This window comes from Fukomys damarensis, unplaced genomic scaffold (genome assembly GCF_012274545.1).
Source record: "Fukomys damarensis isolate Sample0158 unplaced genomic scaffold, DMR_v1.0_HiC HiC_scaffold_14, whole genome shotgun sequence".
NCBI classification, from domain to species: domain Eukaryota; kingdom Metazoa; phylum Chordata; class Mammalia; order Rodentia; family Bathyergidae; genus Fukomys; species Fukomys damarensis.
The window spans coordinates 19,205,759-19,231,230 of NW_022900926.1; the positions used below are offsets into that span (position 1 = coordinate 19,205,759).

General features: G+C 35.6%; 2 long non-coding RNA genes across 3 annotated transcripts in view; one reads left to right on the top strand and one right to left on the bottom strand.

The window, feature by feature from the left end:
* Positions 1–1,787: 1,787 nt before the first annotated feature.
* LOC104863917 lies at positions 1,788–7,993 on the bottom strand. The gene is made up of 3 exons (XR_780726.2): positions 7,860–7,993; positions 6,801–6,894; positions 1,788–1,894 (listed from the first exon to the last, which is right to left on the bottom strand). It is a non-coding gene; the product is annotated as an uncharacterized LOC104863917 (long non-coding RNA).
* A 1,659-nt stretch (positions 7,994–9,652) lies between these two features.
* Positions 9,653–25,472, top strand: part of LOC104863916 — a 17,011-nt gene continuing 1,191 nt past the window's right edge. Inside the window, exons 1-3 of one of the 2 annotated variants that reach the window (XR_002025436.2) lie at positions 9,653–9,831; positions 10,087–10,214; positions 25,232–25,337. This is a non-coding gene — a long non-coding RNA (uncharacterized LOC104863916). The remainder of the gene's footprint in view (positions 9,832–10,086; positions 10,215–25,231; positions 25,338–25,472) is intronic. The other variant, XR_004517090.1, reaches the window with a different exon arrangement.

Sequence of the window (25,472 nt, forward strand, 5' to 3'; positions counted from 1 at the left end):
GATGGGAATGGTGCAGACAGGTACAACCATTGTGTTAATCAATAGCTAGATACCTTACACAACTAGGATTAGAAGTCCTATTTGACCCAGCTATTTCCCTGCTATGTATCTTCCCAAAAGAATGAAAAGAATCACACCATAGTGATATATGTGCACCCATGTTTATAGTGGCACAGTTTGTAATAGCTAAAACTTGGATACAGCCTAATTGCCCATCCACTGGAGACTGAATAAAGAAGATGTGGGGTTTTTAATATATATAAAATGGAATACTAGTCACCCATAAAGAATGAGAAACTAGATACATGTACACCTAAGTGGATGTACATACTCTCCAGTGAAATTAATAGGACACACGTGTAAATACCACATCGTTTCTTTGGTGTGAAAAACCAAACGTGTAAATAAGGGTCAAAATGTATATTTTGTAATAGGAAGAAAAGGTCTAAATGTATAGGGCAATTGGGATGGGTTGGGAAAAGGTAAAAAGGGAAGAGACAAGCTAAGAGAAAAGGAAATAAATGGAAACAAAGTTTTTGTAAATAGGAAAGTTTGGAGGGGGAAAGGGAGACTAGAGAATGGGGAGAAAATGAGAACCAAGACCTGTCATGTAAAGGTACAAGATCCCAGTGATGAATGGAACTGTAGTGTATATGTAAAATGTACCAAGAAAAAATATTTTTTAAAACACAGCCCTCTAATATTTGAGAGAACTCATTCTACCACCAGAGTGTGTGCAGTCAATGCAATCACATTTTTATTATATCCAGGATCAAAAGATTGTGTAGAAGCCGAAATATGGTGTAATTAGAAGCTGAAAGCCCAGCTAACAAATGTAAAATAATTTTAGGGAAATTTGAAGCGTTATTTGGCACAGATCAGTATCGTACAGAGCGTGTCAAATAAAATAGCATCTCAATATGTTCACAATGTGTTTTCTAAAAGGTGAAGAGGTTAATTGTGTAGTAAAAGAGATTTCCAAAAGAATGAATCATCCATTTTCAGTGAAATCGCAATTTTCTATGGCAAGGGCCATATTACAGAACTTTACAGATTAGCAAGTAATTGATCAAACATTTAGAAATAGTTTTCCCTAATTTTTTGTCAACAGAACAGTATATATAAATAGATGTAGTACTCCTAATTAAATTTAATAAATTAAAATTATTGTTGTGAAGTACTATTTTTCTTCATGTTTGAAATCAATAAATTTTTGGTATTTGAAATTTGTTAGCAGATTCTTAGGATTAAATTTCACATATAATTCCCCAGCCACTTGGAGGTAATGAATGTTTGTTTTTTTAAGAAGTTATCAGAAAAAAATGAGAATTACTGATTTTTATTCATCCTAACAATATTCACTTCTCAAGTTAAGAGCTGAATACATCTTGATTGCCAGTCATGGGAATAGGTGGAAATTTTTATTAGTATATATAAGTGAGTTTAGTTACCTTTCTCATAAATCCCATAGGTTTTGTTTCCACTGAAAGGTTATGTTTTTAAATACATTCATCTTTCAAAGGAATAGAATGCCTAGTGAAGATTAATAGATTCCACATAATGACTAACATCAGCAAATTTTCCCTCTCACCTTCTCTACAAAGGATGCATCATCCCTTAGCTAAAGAAAACACCAAAATGATTTATAACGTTTAAAGGTATTCATAACAGAGAAAACATTAACAAGTGTTTGTTAAGAAAGGGAGATAACTTAGCTTGTTTGAGCTGCCATAACAAAATCCCATAGACCGAGGTGGATTAAACAACAGAAATTTATTTTTGCGCAGTCCTGGTGCCTGGGAAAGTCCAAGCTCAAGGTTCTGGCCGATTCAGTTCCTGGGGAAGTGTCTGTTCCAGCAGCTTGCTCTCAGCAGCTTTCTGTCTGTATCCTTGACTAGTAAAAACAGAGAAAGAACAAACTTTTAATAATGGAACTAATCCCTTTCACCAGCTTATCACCAGTTTTGATTGCATTTTTGGAAAAACTGAAAGGCACAGGTGAGTGCTTAGAAAAATCAGTCACCCATTCTGTTGATCAAATATAAAATTTACAGCCCTGCACATATGAATGAAAAGTTTGTGTGCCCTAATCTTTCCATCTTGAAGTCCCATCCTCACTACCATTTGGTTGAACAATGGGACCTGTGTGTGCATGAGGGGGATAGTCAGGGTTAGAATGAGGCTCAATTTAATGTCATCTGTTCAGTGTTTGTGTCCTCATACTATGTAATAAGAATACTTGGTATTTATAAATGTCTGTAGAAAAGTGAAAGATTAATAGAAGATTTTGGTAAAACTGCAAATGGCTCTATTCAAAACTCGACACAAACACTATACTATTTTAAAAGGCAGAATGTGATGAACTAATTCACAGCCATGAAAAATAGTCTCATCACACAAGCAGTAGAACAAAATGAGGGAAAAATAACACTAAATATTAAGTTTCTTTTATGATTCTCTTTTTGCTAGTGTATAATTGCTACCAGAGAAATCTCAAGTCAAAGCAGCAGAACCTGTAAAGTATTGGTTCATGTAGCCAAAATGTTCTGAATTTCTTTTCTATAGAAAACTTGCTTTGGCGGCTTGAATGTGGCTACCAGAACACAGTGGCCTCTTATTCTCCGTTGTGCCTCCTTGGTGTTTACTTTGTTTTTAGCTGCTTTCTGTCCTGTGGCTCCTACATGTGGGATGCATTCTTTCTCACCAGTGTCACATAGAGTAAAGCAAACACCCTTACTGACAGTTCTGTCAGAATTAGAAAACAGCATCTTTTTCAGAATTTCAGGAAATGTTTCCCCTTAATTTCTTGCTTAGCTTTGAAACCTGAGTAACCCTCGCCAAAGGAAGAGGAGATGTAGAAAATTATCTTTAGCCACTGTGTTTTTGCTTCCATGACTGAGGAGTCATTCAGCTTTTATGAAATAGAGGGCCTGTGTGGAGAACGGCAAAAGCCCAACAAAGACAGAGATAGACTTTTATCAAGAGAAAAGTGGAACAGATGCTGGTAAATAGAGATGAAAATAGGATCCTACATCTCCACCTCTCCACTCATAGTCTTGCTTTCAGAATAACAAGCAGAAAAATCATTTGTATAAAGATCAAAGTCTACGAAAGAGAGCCAACTATTCTTATTCTTCTCATCTATGCCCCCATCACTAAATGTGTTTGTTGCAAAAGCTGCCTCCTACCCCATGCAGTGTTCTAATATCCATGGAGAATGACCCCAAAGTTGCTGAATATAGTCATTTTGATAATGTTCTCCATTGGCTAATTCTTAAATAGTATTTTAAAATAAGTAGCCCTCTCTCCAATAGGAGAGCTAGATAAAGATTCAGACAACTCCCTCTACTACTGAAACCATGTTTACCTTCCCAGAGTGAACCACAGGCCTCAATTGCTCAATTTTAGGTTCTCCAGTTTTCTAATTGGACCCCTGAGACATTTAGATGAGTACAAATATAAGTCCACGGGCAAATAAAAATGCAAATAGATGAAAATAGGCCAATTACTACTTTTACCGTAGGATGTTTGTTACTTCATGTTTTTTCTTTGCCAAAATCCTATGTGTCAGAGCTCCACTAAGTAAGAAAGAGCAATTGCATGAGCTGAGACGACATAGGACATCTTGCATTTCTTCCTATGTATTTGCTCTTTGCCTTTCATCAGCCTGGGCTGTACTCTACTGATTAAAATGTATGGACTAACTCTGTTTCCTTGCTTTTCTCATTCCTGGTTGCATTAGGCCGTTTAAAGTTACCAGAAATTACCAGAAGAAGTAAGTATGGAAGTAGAAAGGAATCACATGAGATTTTTTTTCTCCAGCTCCTTTTCCTCTAGTATTTCACCACAAGTTGCCTATCTCCTTTCACATTAACATCTTCCTAGTAAAATTAGTTTGAGGATTGGATTCCTTAAACTATGCACATGCTTCATAATTCACTAACTAAAATTATTTCAACCTGCCTGATGGAATGTATCATCTACTTCCTGAAGGACAACACTGATACCAAGGTCAAATAATATGAGAAAAAATAAATTCTGCTTAGGATAAAAATGGGAGCAGCCTAAGTAGACAATAGATAAGTAAGAAAAATCAAGTTAAATCAGTATTACAGTCCCTAAATCAGGAGGAGTTTAGATGTTGATTTAAAAGAAAAAAAGAATTTGAAAGTGTTTCTTAGAAGTATCAAGGCGTGATTAAAATATCACTGAATGATATTTCTTTTGGTGTTCAAAGTGGACTGGTAATGAAAGGACTGAAACCTTGAGAGAAAATTTAGAAGCTCCAAAGATAATCTGGGTAAGGACCAAAATAAGCTGGAGAAGTAACGATGCTATAGAAGGAAAGGAGGAGAGTACAGGATGCATGGGATGTTCTAATTGTGGAAAATAAGGCACGTGACACTATAGGATCTCTTGTATAATCATAATTTATCATCCAAAGTGACTCCTTTTGAAGTGATTAAAGTTCCACTAATATTTAAGGTGTACACCAAAATTGTCTCCATCAAACAAGTATACCTAGGCTGTGTTGAGACAAAGAAAAGATTTTAAGTCTACTCCCGAATTCTTTAAGAATAGATTGCTTTCTTATGGGGAAGATGAAGTTGTACAATGAAGCCAATTATGTGGGAGGGAGAGAAGCAGTTGAAAAGGTTATTTTTGGACTTACAAGTTCGGCCCATATGGCATTTCATAGTACTGGGTTAAACTGATGGTCATTTTTGAAACGCAAGATGAGAACTATAAATTGAAATCTCAATATAAACAATGAATCCACTCCACCAAGAAAATAATTTCCCTGACTGAAATTCTCTCCCTCTTAACTATTTACATCTGTGAAGTATTTTCTCTACTGCCATCTAAGATCCATAAGGGGTGCCAATTTCTGACTGACATTCATACACTGCTAAATTTAACATAGGATTGGAAATCTAATAGATGCTAATGAACATTTGTGAAGTTAAAGTCTTGTTTTACTTAACCACCTAAAGCGTGCCTCTATTACTACATCCCCATCCAATCATGGTTATGCCAGGCTGGATCCTTCACCTAAACAAATCCTGCTATTACTCAGTACATTTTGTCATGTAGAACTGAAGAAGAGTCTAAGAGTCAGGGTTTGTTCAGAGACTGAACTACGGCAAGATTCCAGAGATGCTTGAAAGAAGCCAGAATGTAAATCAACTGTGCTGCACATAAAAATCTTATGTATTTTCTTAGCAATTGTATGGCAATAGTTTTATTGTGGTGCTGGCTAAATAGAGCTACATATTTAAGTGTTATCTTTTTAAACTTTCTACTCTCTTTATTTTTAGGAGAATTTTTTTGGTATTGGGAAATATTCTTCTTTTTTATTTTACTAAGTTAAATGGAGGAAGTTTTTGTATGCAATATGTTGATACCCCAGGTCAATGGTAGACCTCTGTCTAATGAAAGATGTGATAGCTACTTATTCTCAAGTTTTTAGCAGTTGTTTTCATAAATATACATTTGTTTTTTAAAGAAATGGCCATTTTTCATAAGATCTACTTCCTTGTTCTCTGTCCAATCTCCTCTGTATGCAATAAATACAAAGTATATCTTTACAGTTTCTTTTATTCATCATTTGGCAAAAGTTTACCAAGTGATTGAAATGATGCCAAGTGAAAAGTATGAGGTATAGATTCTGATGGTCAACGGATATAAAAATAGATTAATAAAACATCTTTCTGACTTCACCATTGTAAACTTTTATGATGACTTACTCAAGTGATTTTTTTGCCACAACACTCTATGGCAGAAATGAAACTAAAATGCCGTTGAATCTTAGTTTTGCTCTTGCTCTCTCCTTTTCCTCATATTGAAGACATCTATTTTCAGAGCATGTCAATATTGAATATTCATTAATTTTCAACAAGTCCTGGGTTTTTGCCAGTTTAGATTTAGCTGACGTTCCATTACACTGTTGAGCAGATTTCATGGCTCTCTAATCAAATTAGCTCACTTCTAAACACAAACATTTTTATAAGGCACTTGCCCAAAGCAACTGTGACTTAGCTCCCATCTTATTTTTAAAATAAAAAATTGAACAGCAGGTTATTAAGTTCAGCAGATCACCTGCTGTGTGAAAAGGCAAACACAGAAGAGTCTCAGCCAATCTTCCTATAGCCGTTCTCACACACACTAGAGATCAGAGTTGTTACATTACTAATATTCAAAGTCCCCTGGGTTTCAATTATACTTTTTTTATTATCTTATCTTCTCCACTGTTTGCAATGTCTAGTAATCTACACATTCACTGCTACTACTTTAATGGTTGTGAAGTATCTGCGATGGTGTATTTTGTCATTTAATATTAAGTTTACTATGCAGACCACAGCTAAATTGTGACAGGCCCCATAAAAATGAATCCTAAATGAACCATTACATTGTATGCTGTCAATGTAGACTAAAAAAATACAGTGCACTCCACAAAGCTTGCAGAAAGAGCAGAAAATAGTGAGTGATGTAACTTACAGAAAGGAGCCTACAACCACACATTATGGGTATGACAGGATTTACTGATATTGGAAACAGCCAATCGGAATATAGGGTGAAGATAACTAAGAGAATGCAACAATTAAAATGCAGTCCATAAAGTCATTTTTAATTCTTACAAGACTTGGATTCTGCTTGCTGCAAGTTTAACAAATGAAGAAGAACGGGAGGGACATGCTTGAGCATAAATAAGGCAAAGTGTAACTCATGATGGGAGAGAAACGTAAATCCCAGGCAGTTACTCACAGCCCCTGAGGCTGGGGGTATAATGGTGTGCTCACCATCTTGCCTTTCTTTTCGAGAGTTCTGAAATACAGGACTGCGGGGGGCTCCTACTGGAACCATGGAGAGCAGCAGTAAGTTCTCGGCTGGAACCTGAAAAAAGCACGGGAGGTTTACCTTTCTAGTCTGAATGCCCGGTCTCCACAGGAGTAATAAAAGGACAGATTCAGGAGCTCTGTTCAAAAGTTTTTGAAGTCTCCAAGTACATTTTGTATTTTTAATGAATATGCTGGATGAATCAGATATGTAGCTAGGCATTAAAGCCACTATCTTGCTATTGCAACTTGCCAAACATTAGGGGCCCTGACACCTAATGGTCACTGTGCTGGCGTATCCTTTGTTCCTTTCCATTCCTAACCCAAGGAAAGAAACATCTACTTATCTTCTACCACTCAGCAACTGTTTTCTGTGTACAAGTTAACAATTAAGTCACTAACTATGAAATCTACATTAAATCTTAAGCTCTGTTCCATACAGGATTTTTTCCAAATTATGTATTATCCTGAATGAGAGAAATATACTGTACTGCTGAACAGGGAGTAATTGGTTATTTTTAACATTAATAGTCAAAGCATAGATTTGAGGTTCTTTATAACCTATGGAAATCTAACAATAACCTTTTGTAGAGAACGTAATCATTAATGCCACATCTAAAAAAATTAATCTTGTGGTGACATTTATACAGGGTGATAAAGTTCTATTCCGCAACCTGATATGGTGGGGTTAAACTTAACTGGACTCCAGTTACATAAGGATTTTTCTTTTGCTACAGATTTAGCCCATATTTGAACTTACTGGTTATGTCCAATTGTAGTACTGTACTAATACATGCATGGCTCGTGGCTTTTCATGGATATATTTTAAGCTGAAAATAGTATCAACCTATTTTCCACTTCTAGTTTTATTTAGGGCTAAATGCTAAAAGCTATCTTGTTGTATAAACCCTAAAAATGCTGGGTAAAATAAAAAATAAACAAATTTTAAGGAAGTAAATAGTTTTGATATTTTTGTTCAAAAATTAAAGAATTTAATTAAAAATTAAAGATTTATAAAGTTACCTTGAGGCCTCCACAGTTCTAGGATACTTCCTGTCCCCAGTAATGTAGAATTTGGTGGTTAAAAGTAAAGCCAGAAAACAAAGATAAAAACTTCAAAGCTGAAATATGAGAGATGAATCCTAGCAACTGAATAGGACAGGGACATGGAAAGGGCCAAAATTTGGTATAAAGATGGCCTAGAGACAGTCCAACTTCTAGAAAGGACTCTTAATATAAAGATAAAATGAAACAGAAAAATATTCTGAGAATCTCAAGGCTGAATTCACAATGATATGGATTTGAATTTTTTCTTTCTTGCAAGCAATAAAAAAGCTCATAGTAAAACAAAAAATAAGTTGTTTCTCTGTTGGTAGGCACCAAGATACACTCTGTAAAGATTCATAAACACTGATTCTACACATGATATAAGGACATAAAGCCCAGCTGGATATAAACTCACAACATAGAAAGCACTTTATTAACAGGAGGAGTGAGCAGAACAAATATGTGAGTTAGAAAGCCAAGAAGCCTCCGTATAACTATGGGATTAAAAAATTGGGAAAAAGCATATTCTGTGTGTAGATAAGTATCTTCCAAAGGTGCATTTGTTGAAGAGCTGGTTCTCAGCCCAGGACACCATTACTCAGATGTTGGAACGTCTCAGAGGTGGAGCCTAGTAGGAAATGCTGAGGTCATTGAGAACACACCCCCAGACAGGACCGTGAGAAGTGAGCCCTTTCCCCTTCTCTCTGGGCCTTTAATGAATACTTTTATTCCACCACACACTCTGACCGTGATGTGTTTGTCCAAAGCAACAAAGACAACAAATTATAGACTGAGGGAAAAAGTTTTTAGGTTTTTGGAATAGTAATGAAAAGCTAACTAACACAGGAAAACAGTACCCAGAAGTGGAATCTGCAAATACTATATACCTGATGATATGAAGAGCCTTAAGAATTGATGTGCAGGAGGAGGTAGGAAATGTTTGAAGGAGTGGGCTAAAGAAACCCTACAGAGCTTTAGTGGAGCCTAACTGATTCTGGTAGGGCTCAGAAAACAAGAATGCCAATGGAATCTTGGATAGTGGGCGCTATACTCATAATGTGTCAGATGGAAACAAGGATACTATTGCAAATTGGACTAGTGGCTGTCCTTGTTACACCATAGTGAAAAATTCAAATGCATTTCTCCCCCTGCACTGAGACTTTGTAGCAAGCTAAGCTTGAAGGTGATAGACCAGATTAACTGAGGAAGGAAATTTCAAGGTAACACAGAGAATAAACCACAAGTATTACTGATTTCTTTAAGCCAAATTTATAGTGCAAATCAGCAGCAACAAATGAAAGATCAGAAAATTTTTTTTAAACTTGCCGTTTGGCCAGAAGAGTTGCTTGAGTAAAGTTCTGATGAAAGAAAATACTGATATAGAGGCTGATAGCAACAAAAGAGCAAGAATTTTGCAATGGGATAAAAGGAAGGAAGCCTTAAGGATATCCCAGAGATTAGCAAGTCCACAGCTAACACAGGCATACAGATACAGAGATGCAAATTATTTCCACAATTTCCAGAGCTGAGTACTTTAAAACGGACACCGAGTCACCCTACACCTCCTAAACCACCATGTTTCTCCATGTCCAGTCAACCAGGCACTGAAAAACCACTATGATCGAGGTTTAGAGAGGTGCAAGTACAGGACACGTACTGGTGGCACATTTTGGTATGGACAATGCTTTTGGTTTTGTAGAGATACAGAATGCGAGACTTGTGAGATCATAGAGACAATCAGTGAGGTTCCAAGGGAAAGCTGAAGAGGCCAGGTCACGTGGAGCAAGATCAGAATCCCCATAAGTCCTCTGTGGGTCAATACGAGGAACTGTGAAAGTGAAGCCAAAGCTGTAATGGAGACCCAGAAAGGTAGAGGTGCCAGGAACATGGAATGCCGGGTGATGGATTCAACAAGGCATGAGAAACTTTCCAGAGAGAGAGAGGCTGTGTGAGTTGCAACAAGCAAAACTGTAGGCAGGGAGCTGCTTAAGCTACTGAGAGCTCATAGCGTGTCACACTATGCCTTACGTGCTGGACATGGAGTTATAAAATTTAATGTTTGTCCCTGTGGGCTTCAGTTTTGCTTTGGTTTGATTACTATTGCTATTTAACTCTTCCTCTCCTTCAGACTTGGAAAGTTTATCTTATCCCTGACCTACTGCTGTTTTCTTGAAAATATCCAACTTCATTTTTGTTTTTACAGGGATTCATAGCTGAGTTGCCTTGAGTCTCAGAAGAGACTTTGGAGTTCAACCTTTGAGCAACACTGGAACAGTTAACACAATGGAAATTCTGGGAGATTGTGCATTGGAAGTAATCACATTTTGAATTGTGAGAAGTGGGGCCGGACAGTTGGGCTCGGGGTCGAATATTATGGTTTATATAATTTTTTCCCAAAGGCCCATGTGTTAAAAGGCTTATTTTCCAGACTATGGCACTATGGGGAGGTAATAGAGTAAGTGGTGGAGGTTTTGTGGGTGACCTTTGGGTCACAGAGTACATGGTCAAAGGATATGGAGGGACACAACCTCCGCTTCTTCCTTTTCACTTTCCAGTCATCAGGTGAATGATTTCCCTCTTACTTCTGCCATGATGTGCTTGCTGCCTGACCCAAATAACATGGACAACTGCTCATGGACTGAAATGTCTAAAACCGTGGGTCAAAATAAACTTCTTCTTCCTTGTAATTTGAGTTGATTACTTCAGGAATTTTAATAATTTTAATAATGGAAGTTGACTAACACAATACATTTAATTTTTTATTGTTTTATTGGTACGTTTGCAGCACACAAAGTTAAAATTCATCTTGAGGAATAAGTACCTATATACAATGCCAAGTGTTTCTTTTTTTTATCCTGTCCTCCTTCCTAATCACTTCCCTCCCTCTGCCTCTAAATCCCCCTTCCCCATTTTCATTCTTGTCATTATTATTATTATCGGCTCATGTTCGTAACAGGTAATGTTTACATTCATTGTGGTTATTAGCTTCTTGTATGTAGTATACCTTAATTCTTCTAACTTTCTCTTCCTCTTCCCCTCTCCCCTCTCCCTCAGTATCCTGCACCGCTTTCTATTTGCAAGAGATCTATCTTCTTGTTTCCCTCTATACATCCTTTATTTGGCTTTTTGTTTGTACTTTGCCTAACTCAAAGGAGATATAGCATGTGGTATTTAAGGTTGTGTTCCGATTTATTTCACTAAACATTACATTTTCCAGGCATATTCATTTTCCTACTTTAAATGACTTGAATCTATACTCCTTTATAGTTGAATAGTAAGTGTTCCATTTTGTAGAGCTACCACATTTTCTTTATCCATTTGTCTGTTGATGGAGACATAGGCTGCTTCCAGGTTTAACTATTATAAATTGTGCTGCCACAACATCAGTGTGTATGTAATATGATGTTTTTAGGTCTTTGGGAAGGTATCTAGAAGGATATAGCAAAATCCCCAGACATACTCAGATGGTTGACAAAGGAGACAAAAAACATATGCTGGAAAAAAGATATAACGGTGTTCAACAAAAGATGCTTGGAAAACTGGCTATTTGCTTGCAGAAGTTTGAAGCTGGATCCATATCTTTCACCAAGTAGTAAACTGAAATAAAAATGAATAAAAAATAAAAGAAACATTGAACCTACAGGAAGATAAAATAAGTAAAAAACTTGAAGTGCTTCGTAGTGCTAGGTATAGACAAGTTATTTTCTAAATGGAACTCAAGTTGCATAAGAAATAACAGCAAGAATAAACAAATGGGATTACATCAAATTAAAAAGCTTCTGTACAGCAAAGAAATCAATATTGGAGTGAAGAAACAGCCCACGGAATGGGAAAATATTTTGTTACCTATTACTCAGAAGACTAACATCTAGAACATACAGAGTTCAAAAAACAGACCACCTGACATAAAAGACCTAACCAGGAAATGAGTGGGTGGGGATTTATCTCTGTGGTGCCGCACTTGCCTCATAAACACAAGGCCTTGAGTTTGATCCCAGTCACTAAAAAAAGAAAGGAGGAAAGAAAGAAAGACAGACAGAAAGAGAGAGAGAGAGAGAAGGAAGGAAGGAAGGAAGTGAAATGAAGTGAACAGACACTTCTCCAAAGAAGTTCAAATGGTCAGCAAATATTTGAAAAAAAAAAAAAGTTCAACATCTCTGGCCATTACACAAATGCAAATTAAAACAATTCCAAGATTTCATTTTATTCCAGAAAGAGTTGCAATTATAAACAAGTGAAAGAATAATAAATGCTGGCATGGAGGTGGTGAAAAAAGAAACTTTCCAGTATTGTAAGTGGTAATACAACCTAGTATGACCATTATGGAAATCAGCACGAAGACTTTCAAAGAAATAAATTACAAATCTATCTGATGTGGCTCTCCCCCTTCTAGGAATCTCCCCAAAGAGCTAAATTTATTATTAAAGAATTAAGTTAGATCAGAGACAAGAAAGATGTTTCTCTCTCTCTCTCTCTTTCTTTTTTTTGGCGGGGGGGCTCGAGTATTGGTGAAGGAATGCAGGGCATTTGCACTGATTTATACCTGCAGCCTTTCTACGTTCTTGTTTTGAGACAAGTCTCACTAAGTTGTTATGTTGCCTAGACTGGGCTCAAACTTGTGGTCCTCTTGCTTCAGCCTCCCCAGAAATTTTTTTTTCAATAATCGCATAGAGTCTGTTCGTAAGAGCTATAAAATTTATAGGTCCATATCTATGCACCCACCACCCAATAACATGGGTCTTTGTGTGACCTTTAAAAATAAAAATTCTTTTCTCTTCCCTATAAATAATCACTGTGTTCACTTATGGAATAGTTAGTTCCCTCATCTTATTCACTTTTCTAACATTACCTTTTCTACTATCTAATATTTATATACATAGGATTTCATTTTATTTGTTTTGTGTTTTTTCCTTTTATTATCCAAAATTATTATTTTAAAACCCCATTTATGTTCAAAACTATAGCTGTAATCAACTCATTTTTATTATTTTATACTAACTCATGGTATACATGTGTCCCAATCAACCTGTTAATTCTAGTATTGATGAACTCAAACAGAATTTTTGGACTGAAAAGAAAATATTAAAAGTATATGTTTGGGATATTATTAAATCATTAAAATTATTATTATATAGCTGACAACAGCATTAAACAGGAGATTTGATATGTAAAAATAAAGAAGTGTTAAACTGGAAGATAGATTAACTATAGAAAAAAAGAGCAAAGAAACTTGGTAAAAATTACAAACCCAACAGGATAGAATGAAAAGATAATAATTAAATAAATAGTAAGAAAGAAAAGAAATAGTGGGAAAGATATAAGGACATTTTAGTTTTCCATAAATTTAAAAAAGAAGTGAACATTTAGACCAGAATGCATAAGCCTCAAGCAGGATAAAACTTAACCCATCTAAAATATGTTCTAGTAAAATGAGAAAAAAAAGTCAAAAAGGCATATAAAAATAGATGTAAAACAGACCGCCTGAGGGAAATACAAATTAGAATGGTGCTTAGCAAAAATTTAAGACAAAAATGATATAATGATATATTTTCTTAGAAAAAAATCATAATTCTAAAGTCCATTACATTATCATTTAAAAACAAAGGTAAATAAAAGTATTTTCAGAAAACCAAACAAGAATCAAACTTCACAACAGAAATTTACAAGTAGAAATTGAAAAAAAAATTTAAAAACTAAGAAATGCCGGGTGTGGTGGCGCATGCCTGGAATTCCAGCACTTGGGAGGCTGAGGCAGGAGGATCACTGCGAGTTCCATACCAGCCTGGGCTACATAGTGAGTTCCAGGTCAGTCTCAACTACGTAGTGAGACCCTGTCTCAAAAAACAAACAAACAAAATAATAAAAATAATAATAATAATAATAATAATAATAATAATAATAATAATTTAAAAACAAAAAAGTATCCCTAAAAGAATATATCAATGAAAAGAACGAATGTCAACAAAGACATTGTTTTATGTATTCATTTAATATAAATACTCATACATTATGTAAAATAATATCAAAGTTTGTTGGATGAAACAAAGAAAAACTAGGTTAACATCCTACCCAAGGCTAAATACATGTGTTATGTGGGTGTATGGTCAGAATTCAAAAGTTCCTTAATCTTTTATTGTGCAGGAAGAGTAGACTTAAGCTTTAAGTTGAATTTGTTTAAATTATAAAAATACATATTCCAAACTGAAGTTGTTTTAAGAAAGAATAATAACAAAAATAGCAGCAGCAGTAACAGCAGCTATAATTAGTGTAATCCCAAGAAGGCAGGAGGTGAGCAAAAGGACCCAAAAAAGCATAGGAGCAGATTCATATAAAAATAATTTAAAATATAACAGAAGTCACAATAAAAGTAAGTTGACTCAAGTTAAGCACTAATAAACAAAGATGTTCGAGTTGGAATTAAAAAGGAAAAATTCATCTTTATGTTATTTATGAGTTACTCCTAAAAACATCGCACATTTCCAAGTGAAATTATGAAAATGTTATATCAGAAAACAGTAAACAAAAGACAGTTGGGAGAGCACAGCTTCAGGAAGAATAGTGAATCCCAGTGCATAATGAAAATCATACATCCATCAGGAGCCAAACAGTTCTAAAGTTACCTGGGGTACTAAACCTAGGCTCAGAATATGTCAAGCCAAAGGTGACTGCATATGAGAAAAACTTAATGGACTCAGTCTCAATAAGATAATTTTACACTCTTCTAGTAATAAGTATTTGAAACAATAGAAATGAGTAACAATATAAAAGATTTGACATAATTAGCCTCATACAATAGACACATAGAACTCTAGAAAATTAGCACATTCTGAAAATTGACAATTTAGTTATATATGGTGGCATGCAGACCATGATTTTTATCACAACAGAAAAACAGAAAAATGTTAGAGGCAAGGAATACTTTTGAATATTTTAAGACATTTTTCTCAATATCTATAGTCAATCAATAATCATACAGAAAACTTGAAGATATTTAAAAGCCAATTACAAGTAAAATATTATAAATGGAAACTTGTTGGATTGGGCAAAAGTAGAATTTAAAAGGCACAATGACTATAAACTTCCATTAGAAGAAGAACAGGAAAAAAAAACTTAATTAAATATCTCCCTTAAGCCTTCTTTTACATTGTATCACAAATTCATCTTTACCTGTAAGTATATTTCCATTTTATAATTTCACACTTTTATCTACACTCAATTTATGTTCAAATTATTTTCTGTGGATCCAAAATGTTTATGAAGAGATTTGTCACATCTTTGCTCTAAACCACATGGCCCACCTCTTCCTCAGTTCTACAGTCTAAGCATTTTACATTACAAAATTTGATACATTAACCACTTTACAACCAATCCATCTTTGTTTCGCAGAAATTTGCAACTACTCTGCCCTATTTTGAGGCTGAAGAAACCGAGTTTCTCTAGTACTGTTGTCGAAAGGAAACAAGTTACAGGGACATAGTTCTACCGGGGGACATAGATATGTACCCACTTGAGTCTGCAGCTGCTATTCTGCTGAGAAAAATTGAACCCATTTTGTGATGAAAGGAAAAAAATAACATCTTTCTTACTAGATAAGAGAAATTAGAAGATCCTGTCTAAGATACCTTAGACTAAATCTGGAACCTGAACTGAAACCTTTCTTAATTTTAATCAGCCATCTTTACCCAAGCAAATCCACAAAACCTTTTCCACTGTGGTTCTCTCTCTCTCTCTCTCTCTCTCTCTCTCCCTCCCTCTCTCTCTCTTCTCTCCCCTCATTCTTTCTCATACCATTTCTCCCTCTCCTCCTTCACAATTCTAGGAGGAAATAAAGAAGATCCCCTAAGCAGTCCCTAAAAATCCCTAAATAACACTTTCCAAGATAAATTGCCGGAGATAATGAGTACACCAACGCTTAACTTCTGCTCAGGTTAGATGTTAAAAATAAAATTCTGCTTTTTGTTGCCACGTGCAGCTATGAATATTAGCCATTTGTTCCTTTAAAAGGATATGTTAACTGTAAACAAAAAGTTGCTTATAACCAGACAGTATATATCCTACATGCAATGACAGCTTACATTTATAGACCAGTTTTAATGGATAAGGCTTTATCCATAATATTTTGCATACATGTTATTTATTCCTCAACTAAATCATGCTACAGGTTTCATCAGATTATCTTTATTTTACCATTGGAGAAACTGAGACACAGAATGACTAATTTGCTAAGTATAACCAGAAAAAGGAAGAGCTAGTATTTGGGCTTCAGAGCTCATATTTCAAACCTCATTATGTCTGTCTCTATTTTAAATTTATATAGGCACCCTAATAGTGAACATTAAAACAGACATTATGATCTAAGGTCTGCAAAGACTTCTGAAAGGCATCAATGTTAATATCGCCCACCTTTTCCCAACCATTTCCTCTATTATTGTGTTTTCATTCCTTTTTTTACCTTCATTTTTATATTTTACTTTTATTTTTAGGACACATATGTATCATCAAACAAAAACACGTGTGTATTCTACATGTGCAGTGTCCACATGTCTGCATTTATAGATCTATAGACATGTATTGACAGTATGAGGAGGTGAGAGAGACAGGGGCAAAGAAGTAGTTACGCAAAAACAAAGAGATAGTAAGAAATAATACAAGAAGGACTCCATTTTCTCCCATTCAAAGTCACGTGTTCATTCTCAACCAGTCAGTGTGTACCTCTACTAGGGACCTCTTGGTATTAGAAATCTAAGGCTTCAGATTTAAGATGCACTATTACGTGAGCCACTACATTTTACTGATTCCTCGAACAATATTCAAATAGTACACGAATGAAGCCCTGATCTTTGAAATGAGACCTTTAAAGTTCAAAATTATGTCTGTATGTTCCAGCACATTTTGAGACATAATAGCTTCACTAAGCCTCAATTTCCTCTTTTGTAAAATAGTGATAGTAAACGTTCTAACTGTACAATTGTGATAAACATATTAGATATAATATAGAGATGAACAATAAATTTTGTGACTCATTATATGCCCAACTCTTTGAAAACCGAACACTTCAGGGATGAAATGGCTGAATGATCTGCAAAGATTTCAGAAAATAATGCACATTAAAATGACTTACTGTTTGAATTTATTTTAGCATAACCAAACTAAACTCTCACACCCATCTAGAATATATTTATTATAGGAAGCCAGTGTGACTTTCCCATTGTTAGGTCTCAAACATCAGCTTTCAGTGTTTTATAAACTTTAATATATTCAAGAAGCCCAGGAGAAAATGGAGAAAGTTCAAAGAAACCAAATGCAATAAAAGAAAGTGATTCTTATAAAGTACTAAAGAAAGCAGGGTTATTGATTCAGCATCACCCTGACTGTGCCCTGTGCTTCTGATGAGGCTGGGATGAACACATAAAACAATACACTCCGTAGGAGTTACAAATGCTCAGGGAAGGGACTAGGAGTGAGAGGTATCAGGAATCCTCTGAGGATACCTGCATTTACACAATTTGCAAAGCAAATATATTATCTAAATTGCTTAGCTGAACTAATCCAGTGCTATATTCACCCTCCAAATAAACACAAATTAAATCAGGGACAAACCTGTGGTAAGAGAAAATTATAGGCATCTGTTTGTGTTTTGAAAGAGATTTCAAGCAAAGGTATAGTTAAGGGGTACCCCCTACTAATACATATTTTAACTGAATGTTGAAAGGCTAAATGAAAAGAGGCCAAAATTGCTATTAGAGAATAAATTCTAAGTACAATAATGGATCTGAATTTTTATTTTAAAGCTGTGAGGTTTTTAAACAAAAGTTGATTTGTAATGTTATAGCGGAGGTAGTACGGGCACAATAATACCTCAGCACTTTCAATGGCTAAATTGTTCCCACAGTGAGCAGTATGGATTTGTGGTCTAAACAGATCCAAATAACAGCTTTCTTCCCCTTAAGGGCTACAGGAGAGTCAGATATTTGGTAGACATCTTGGTTTTCTATAATATGTTCATTTTTTAAAAAAACTCTAAGCTCAATATTTGCTTTATTATATCTTGATCAATATTGATTTATCCTGAGTATTACCATACTTTTAATATCTTTTTTCCTTATAAATTTTTGAAGGGTTAATTTTTACAGTCTTCTTTTATTGAAGAATACCTACATAGGACTTCTTATTTTCCCATGTCGCAGGCCCTAGTGGAGTTAAATAAATATATTTTAAAATTGTAAAATTGTGTTTAATGCTATAAATGTTAGCAAAAAGATTACAATAAAGAATATAATATAATCTCCTTCAATGCAGCTTAGATTACCATTCAAATTTCATTAACATTTATAGATACCAAAGGCAAGTGGATAATGCTCAAAATAGATAACATTCTGGTAGTATTTGAACACTGTGCTACCTAATATAAATTGTCAAAATATATGCTGTTTATTTGTTTGAGATTGCTCAATCATATTTATACATAAATTATCAACTTCCTCAATAATTATTAATTGTAGAAATAATAAATAAACATCTACTATATCCCCAACTAGTAGATTTTTAGTATATAAAGCAAATAAGGAGATTTTTAGATTAAGTTTCACCTAGAACTCATCCATGCTTGAAGGTTTTAGCCCGTGAAATTTTAACAAAACTTCAAATGCATATTCTTACGCCTATTATTTTTATGCCGATTAAACATGATCTAACATAATTATTTGATCATGGATCACAGGCTCAGGGATGTCAGAAATTAAAGTCAAGTGTGCTTTTGGCCCTTGGCTTTCTAAACGCTAAATCTGAGACTGAAACACTTCAGTATCCACCTTTAGTCCAAAATCAAGCTCCTGTGTATTGTAGCTAGGAGATAATGCCAGCATTCACAATTATCTGAAGTAGGATTTTTAAAATTGTATTAAACTCAGTGGCACCACTCCTGCCTTGCAGATGCAAGGTCTTCAGTTCGATCTCTGGCACAAAAATAAAGAAAGAAATAGAACAGAAATGGAAGTGGAAATAGAAATTGTATATCAGCTTCCCCTTTGTTCTCTCTGTTTCTTTGTTTTCACCAGCAATTTCATCCTTAACGTGATGATTAATGTTAATTGTCAAATTGGGTGAAGAGAGGCCCAGCAGACCAGTAAATCACATTTCTGGACATGTCTGTGGTAATGTCCGCAGATTGTTCTCATGTGGACTAGCAATCTGATGGGGAAACCTGCCCTGATTTGGGTTGTACCATCAAATAGGTCTGCAACTCCGATGGAATGAAAGTGAAGAAAAAAATCTGGGCATAGTGGTACACATCGATAATCCCAGTACTCGGGAGGCTGAGGCAGGAGGATTGCTGAGTTGAAGGCCAGCCTGGGCTACACAGTGAGTCCAAGAGCAGCCTGACCTTGTCTCAAACAAAGGAAAGGAAAAGAAGAAAAATAAGTCAGCCTGTGATCTACAAAGCTTCACTCTGAGCAAATGCAACTCTAGCTCCTCTTCCTATGGACCTCAGACTCCAGTTTTCTCAGACTTTTAGTGAAAATTTACTCCAGCAACTCTCCAGCAAACTTGTAGTCCTCTGATCTCAAACTGGCTCCATATTCTTGATCGCTCTTGTTCTGCAAATTCAAGCTTCTTGGACTGAGCAGCTACTGGGTTCTCTGGCCCTCTAGCGTGCCGACAGCCACACAGACTCTCCCTCCTGTGGTCCTGTAAGCAGATCTAATAAATCACCTTGCATGTTATATATTGATTCTGTTCCTTGGAGAACTTTAGTCAACACAATAAATGTACCACGTGAGGTACAAAATGTTGATGGGAAGTGGGGCTATGAGAAGATGGCTGCTAGAGTCCCAGGAAGGTGATAATGATGTCCTTACGGATAATGACTTCACACAGAGAGTCAGAGGCCCAGGTAGTGAGCGGGATGTCGCTGTACCAGGGGAGGCCAGCGTGTTGTGTCAGATATAGTGAGGAGGACGTCCTTGCAGGGGGAGGACTTCGAGTGAGAATTAGAGTCTAAGGAGCTGAGAAGGATGCAGCCGGTGAGGAACATGCACAGTGAGGTGGCAGCCTAGAGCAGGTGCCACAGGCCAAGCAGATGCACCGACACCAGGAGCCAGTGAGGACCTTGAGTCCAACAGGCAAGCTGCACATGGCTGGTGAGGGTAAGAGGGGAGAGAGCTCCTGCAGCCTGCGTGGGACTTTCTTCCATCCAGGACTCCTCTTCTTTGGGTTACATGTTGCATAATAGATGGTTTCCATCATATTACTAAATGTGTTTCTCTTTTTCTTTTTCTTTATTAATACTACAAACTTCCACAAATATTTATTTATCTTACGAAAGGCAATTTAAGGCATAGGTAATTTAAGGAGGTACCCGGAGACCAAAGCCTGATTCCAGAGAACTTAGTCTCTTTTTATGTATCTTCATCTGTACAATTAAAGTGAGTAACTTTTTTTTTTCTTTCCCATTCTGTGAAAGGACTCCTTGGCTGGTGATGTATACAACACAATAATACCCAACTTCAGGAAACATTTTGATCACTGTGGAGTTTAATACAATTATTGACTCTGGAGATTATTATTATTATTGACTGAATTAATGAGGCATTTAGAATAAAATTCAAAACCAGCCAATCTTCAGCATCACCAATGTACATTCATAGCTCCATAGCTTTAATGAATAAGTGCAAAAAGAGAATTTTAGTTCACATAGTGACGAATCTTATTTGCACTTTCATTCTCTATACTATATTTCATAAATCACCTTTCTCCTTCAAATCTAATCTATATATATTATAAAAACTTCATGATATTTTTATCTAAAACAATTATGGAAGAACTGATTTTTTTTCCCTGCTTTAATGACTTACCTATATTAATGACACAGTTTCTTCTGTTTTATTGTAAAATTAAGCACCTATAAATAACAGTTCACATTTTTCAGGTCCTGGAATGGAAATGTCCTGTAGTTGCAATTACAGCAAACCAAAGCACCCACTGGAGGATTTTTCACCTATTAATCCATAGACAAAATCCGACCTTTATATACACGTGCTTCCTCTAGTTGATAATGCATTAAATTAACATTGAAATGCACCTCTGAGAGATAGGGAGTAATCTCTTCACTCAACCTAGGCCCACCCCTACCTGTGTCCTTATCCTAGACTTAATTCACACAATTTTGTTTGACATTAGTACGTATTAGAGTTTGTTCATGATTTAACACAGCTGCCAAAATGACAAAACTTAATAAACTCTAGGAAATTAGGCATGCTGCTAAAATGACTTGAGTAATTTGAAACTATATATTATCGAGTATATCTGTAAGTAGATGACAATTATGTTCACTGATACTGAATCACAAAGAGCAAAGCATGAAAAAATAACATGATTGTGCGATACTCTTGCCAGAGCTCTCTATATGAAAGTATGAATAATTTTCAGACAATAGAATTGTTGAGCTGTCCTCAAGTGAAAGTCGGAGGCAGATGGTAAACAACTCATTTCCAATGATATTTGCTAAAAGAAATAGCGCTGACACTATACAGTTTGATTCATGGAGTCTTAATTACAGGATATAAAGTGTTCTGTAAATGAGCTATTATGCACTTCTCCATTTTGCTTGCTATTTCAGTGAATAAAACCTTTAAAACAGAACAAATTTTTAGTTAAGACACAAGTTACATTTGCTGGAAAATAATATTATCGAATGAATTATGCACTGATTTATGAGCCCAAAATTCTGAATCCTTTTAGTTCTATGGACTCCCTACATGATCCCAGACAAGCCTCCTCCTAGCACAAGATCCTTTGCAGCTTAAAGATTGAAGACTAATACCTGCTTCAGATTAATCCACTGACTAGGGAGATTTAAAACATTGATTTCCAAGGGCATTGAGTTCTTGGAAGCAAGTGAAGAGCAAAACCAGCACATGTTTTTAATGTTATAAATTCTACTATTATTTTGATTGATATTTCTTCTAATAACAAATTTATGCAAGAAGTGATATGGAAAAATTGTATCCATTCTAAAACTTTTCTCACGTATTAAGTTAATCATTCCTGGAAACACTTAATGTTTTCTTTAATATTCTTTAAATCTTTTAGTTTTGCTGAATTACTTAAGTGAAAAATATCTTTGTTTTTAGGCCTGGGAATATCATTATGAATCCCAGCCCACATTATGCCTTTCAAAGTTAAAAAGAAAGGAGAAGAAATGAAAAACAGTAGGGCACATTATAGATAAGATTACTTAGGCTATAAACACTTTTCAACATATTTTTTCATTTTCATTTGCTACATGAAATTGCACAGTATCTGACCCAATATATTCTAATTCTAAAGAACTACAAGTGCATGGTAATATTTTTTCACAGAAAACAATAAGCAAAAGCTTTTAAATCTAATTTATTCAGACAAATAATCTAAGTTTGGAGGAAGGTAGCAGTGTTCCAGTGTACTGCTGTGGAATATAAGAAGCTTTCTAAACTCCCTACCTTAGCTCTTCCTTGAGACTGATCATGAGTAGTTGTAGCTAGTGAGGCCTTAGGGCTTCTTGTGGTTTTGAATTAGACGACCTCAGCTTTTAACTTTTTTTCTTTTTTACTGGTTTATCACAATGAAAGATAATGAACACTGCATGTCATAAAAACCCTGAACAACCACAGCCAGAAAATTAGCATTAAAAAGTTCAACGCACGTATTACATTATAAAATGACTAAAATAGTGAAGTGCTATATTTCACACCCACAAATGTCTATCTTTAAGAATCAAGACAAGATTTTCATTGTTGAAAAGTCCTAGTTTTCTCAAGCCATCATTTGATGTGTACATCTGAGTAAACTCTTAAGTGAAAATGAAGAAGTGCAAATAATTTAGTATCAATAGACAATAATAATCCATTCAGCGAGTGGATCAAGCTCGGTCCAAATTTAAGTCACACAATTATTTCATTTGTCTCCTCATTCTTTTTCCTTTAATCTGTGTTCATGGACCAAAATGCAACCTCAAAAAATCATCTCATCAAGGCCATGATGAAATAATATAAGCAAGATCATTCTAAGAGTTAGTATCCAATAATAGCCAGGATGTATTTTCATTGTTTCATCATCATGACTCATGGAATGGCTTTCTACATGCCACTTCTAAGAACTCTCATTGTAACATCATACTGTAGTAGGCCAAACAGTCATTTGCATGGCCTTACTTTCTCCTATCGTTGTTATGGGCTGAATTATGCAACACCTCCCCCCAAATTAATAGGTTGAATCTATAAGCATCCCGCATACTGAAATGTAACAATAGTTGGTGATAATGTCCTTAAAGAGATGATTAAAGGGAGTAGGCCCTAATGCAGTATGACTGAGTCTTTAAGAGGAAATTCCAACCCAGTGAAAGCGACAAAAGCATCAGAAACTCAGCATGACTCTCAGAAAGAAGGATGACCACGAAGCCACAGGGAAAAAAATCAAACCATACTGAATCTCTGATCCCAGGCTTCTTGTTTCCAAAATTGTGATGAGATCAATTTCTGTTCTATGAAACACTTAGTATTTTGTTCACTCAGCTCTGGTGATATAGAGGAAATAAATGTAGTTCCCAACCTGCTAGATGTCAGATGTGCCAAGTTCATTTCCCCAAAATTCAAGAATGAATTCTAAGGAACAATGGAGGTGAAGAGTAGGAAATATTTACTGAGAGAGAGAGCTCCTGATAGACAGAAGGGGAAGTGAAAACGGGTTGCCACGAACTCCACTGAAGAAAGTTTTATAGAGCAAAATCACAAGGTGGGTATAAAGTCACAAGGTAAATACAACGTGGGCCAAAACTAGGACCGACAAATAAGACTACAACTTTAGTTGCTTAGGGTAATATTGATCCGACGGAGAAGCAGGTCACATAGCAAGAGTATACGGAAAAGAAACAAGGACGTTTTTAGGAAGAGATGAATCAGGAGTCCCAGTCACCCACCAGGGTGACTGATTTCTATCTAGACTTCATTAGACCAGGTAATACCAATAATAGTATATTGCTTATGCCTTGGGGAGGCATGGAGGCTTGGTAATTCCGCCTTTATCTTGAAACCTGGCCTTCAATAGATTCACTTCCAGCCGCAGCTGTGTTCTCTCATCTTCTGCACTGACTTCCTCAGGGCTTAGCCTTGTCTGACGGCCTAGAATATTTCTACATAACTTAGCTGTCTATAATACTAGCAGACTAATACAAATTCTTAAAGCAAATGTTGTTATGTGTGCTTCCTCCAGTAAGGCTATTATTGGTGTAATGAGGTGGCTTTTTTTTTTAAATTGTGAGTCAATAAGATTATCATTTTAAAGGAGTCTTTAGCTATTATACCTTCTGAGGTCTAAAAATGAAAGACATATATAAAACTAAAGAAAGACTAAGTATAACTTAGAGTCAACTTCCCATAATAACTTCTTCTCAGGCAAATTATGAGATGGAGAAATCTACTATTCTAGGGAAAATTATCCCTAGTGTTTAGTGCATTATCAAATAATATCTTTTCCTGAATATATATGGTACAAAAATTTTCTCTGTCTTGAGCGCAAAAAGATATTTAAATCCCAATTCTCACTCTTAATGATGTGATATGTCAACAATGGCTCAATGGTAAGAAAGAGCAAAGCAACCCTGAAACTAAATAATCCCAGTAAAAAAATAACAATGTTTGTTCAATACAAAGGCCTTCATGTTTTAAAGGTGAGGTGGTGGGTATAGAAAAGTTGCTGATTCTGCTGTGACATGCAGCCAGTAGGCCTTAAGAATACAGCTAGTTGGCCATATAGTTTTCTTTGCAGAAGAATATCCAAAGTGTAGCTCTTAAACATGAGCTCTAATCTTGAATATAAAGCATGGAGCACCAGTCCTGCCACTGTGTTGGTGGATTAGAAAGCAAGTATCCATCAAGTGTGGAAAAATCTATTACAGCCAGAAGTAGAAATGGAATAAAGAGATTTCAATTTCTCTTAGAAGCAATTACCTACCTGTTCTGTGATTAATTAAATTCTAGAATTGTTGCATAATTGATGAGCAAAGAAAAGTGTCCTCATAGAAGACAACAATTTTCTATAAATATGACATATGGATCCTCAGCCAAAAAGGATAATGGAGCCATATTTGAATCACATCTTTCTCGAGTAGGCTGTGACTGATATGCAGAGACCAGTGCCAGCTATATATCTGTCCCCAAACTCCCAGTGTTACAATTATTGACCATTTGCCTTCCTACTTATCCTTTTACACAACTCCTCCCACTTGCTGTGTATGAATACCTACACATAAAAAATTATTTTCCAATTTAATCCAGAGTTTTAAACCTGTTTCTTCTTTTTTACTGCTACAGACTGACAGAATCAAAGCTCTGTCATCTATCAGAACTACATGAATATTAAATCAGAAGCCCAGCGTGATGGTGCAGGCCGGGAATCCTAGCAATCTGGGAGTCTGAGGTAGGAGGATGCCAAGTTTCAAGCCCAGCTCAGGCAGTTTAGCAACTTAGCAAGACTTTCTATCAACATAAAAAGTAAAAATAAAATGAGCAGTCAGGGGAAGTAGCTCAATGTGAAAGCAATTCCCAATACAGA